The sequence below is a fragment of the Pinus tabuliformis genome, chromosome J (assembly GCF_031772625.1).
Source record: "Pinus tabuliformis cultivar Carrire ecotype Pingquan chromosome J, CPIR1, whole genome shotgun sequence".
NCBI lineage: Eukaryota > Viridiplantae > Streptophyta > Pinopsida > Pinales > Pinaceae > Pinus > Pinus tabuliformis.
In genome coordinates, this window is record NC_142295.1 from 26,967,960 (window position 1) to 26,970,372 (window position 2,413).

At 37.2% G+C, this 2,413-nt stretch overlaps 1 long non-coding RNA gene across 1 annotated transcript; it reads right to left on the bottom strand.

The window, feature by feature from the left end:
* Positions 1 to 251: 251 nt before the first annotated feature.
* Positions 252 to 1,237, bottom strand: LOC149225257 (uncharacterized). Its single transcript, XR_016246950.1, has 3 exons — positions 1,116 to 1,237; positions 601 to 945; positions 252 to 445 (listed from the first exon to the last, which is right to left on the bottom strand). It is a non-coding gene; the product is annotated as an uncharacterized LOC149225257 (long non-coding RNA).
* Between the last annotated feature and the right edge of the window lie 1,176 nt (positions 1,238 to 2,413).

A 2,413-nucleotide genomic window follows, 5' to 3' on the forward strand; every position in this document is an offset into this window, starting at 1 on the left:
AAAATCATGAACCATGACATTTTGTGCATACCCTGCACTGAAGAAATATTTAACTGCATATACTGCAGTGAAAAAATATGAAGAAATACAACATAGTTACATTTGAAAGCAATATGTATTTTAAATTTTGTTAGATACTTTAAAGAATATATATTTTAAATTTAAATTTAATTGATAATTTTTTATTTAATTTACTTATTTATTTAATCATTCAATTAACTTCTTATGGGAGATATCACCACTAAACCATAAAATCATTAAAACAGAGTAACCAGGCAGGTAGTTTTTGCTCATACATAAATCAGAATTACAATATAGGATAGTCCATCTCCTATTTATAAGAAAATAGAGTATTTAGCTCTAAACTAACTATATAACACATAGTCAGTCTTAGATAAACAGATAATCTTCGACTGCATTTATTCTTTCCCATACCATACCATACCTGCGAAAACAAATTCAAGAAATTCAAAAGAAAGAAAAATTACGAACGATGGCATATTTTTGCATATACTCCATTCAAGAAAGAGCAGAGCATAAATTTTAGAGAGGAAAACAAAAGCCACTTAGAATAAGTTGGTCTACTTGAGTTGCCATTACCTGGTGCTATAAGTTGCTCTACTAGCCGGTGCTGACTTTGTCGCCGCTTCCGGCTTTGCCGGTGTTGTTGCTGTTCACCATGTTGTTGTTGCCGCTGTTGATTTTGTTGCAGCTGTGGGTGGTGTTGCTGCCGTCGTTGCCGAGGATGGGATTGCCGTTCTTGCCGAAGATGAGTCTGCCGTCCCTGTCGATGATGGGATTGCGGATACAGTTACACGTGCGGTCGACCGTGTCCCGCCTTGCTGGTTGCATATTGCTTTATGTTGTTGGCTTACCGATACCGGATGGTATAATTCACTAATTGAAAGTGGGACGCCTTCAAAGTCAAGAAGAAGACCCCCACTTCTGCAAAAGTGTATCAATACATAATGTTACTGTGCATCAATGCATAACGTGGACATAGAATTTGAGCAAATCATTGATAGCTGACATAATAGAATATGAGCAAATCATTGATATCTGACATAATAGAAATATACAACAATACCTAGGTTACACCAAATATACAACCATACCTACAACTGGAGTAGGCCAAAGTCCGTAAGCAAGAGGTGAGAAATACAATGGCATAGCCTGCCTTATATAGAAGCAGGCGAACTCCAAACTCGGATTTGAAGTTTCATGTATTAAATTTACATGAATGACATAGATCAACGATCCATATGGTGGCCGTCCTATTTACAGAGGTAACGCGCAATTGGGCAGACGAATTAATCTTTTCGAAAAAAAAAATCTTTGCACTATTTACTGATGTGACTACTCAGATTTATTCACAGTATTTACTGATGTGACTACTCAGATTTATTCGCGCAATTGGGCAGACGAGTTATTCTTTCCCAACCAAAACAAAATTCCTTGCCCTCTTTACAGATGTCACTACTCAAATTTATTCGCGCAATTGGGCAGGCGAATTATTCTATTTCAGCGAAGAAAAAATCTTTGCCCTTTACAGATGTAACCACCGTGATTTCTTCGCGCAAAGGGGCAGAGCAGTTATTCTTCTTGGGCGGCAGAAGATAAAAACATCTTTGTTATTATGATCGAAGCAAAAAATGCAAAGGGGCAGAGCAGTTATTCTTCTTGGGCGGCAGAAGATAAAAACATCTTTGTTATTATGATCGAAGCAAAAAATACCAGCATTTTTTTGCTTTTACAAATAATGTACATACATTTTTCTAGAAACAACTAGTGACTGTACTCCCGGGTTAAATTTGACAATACCTTTGTTATGTTACAAAGTCTATTCTGGAGGTTAATCCATCGGTCCAATACGTGATTACCATATATGTTATATGGTGGTACCCAATTCATTATGTAATGCACCAAAACACCAACTATATGTCATGTATTAAATTCGTTGTGCCAAAGTGCTCAATTAATACATGTTATAACAATTTGCGATGATTGCAATTTTTTTACAACCCAACTCTAAACTTAGAGTTTCTAAAACCTTACAAAAGGTTGTGAATGAACCAAAGAGAGGGGAGGAAATTTGAATGCAGAGGTAAGAGAAGCTCAGAGGTGGTGTTGAGAGCCATTCTATAGTAGAGTTGGGTTTTGGCATTCCAGAGTCATACCGAATCCAAATTGGGCACTTGAATCCAAATTGGGCACTTGAAGAACTGAAACATGGGTTTTGGTGTGCTCCGGACACACTTGAAGAGTCTATTGGGCAAGTGTAGCGACCAATTCTTTAGGATTCACTACATGAACGGTTGCCTCTCCAAGTCAAGTTGAGACAAGTAATGAATGATGTACTTGTTGATGCATGATTGCTCAATTTCAGTTGAGGATTAGAGTCCTTGCAGGAAAC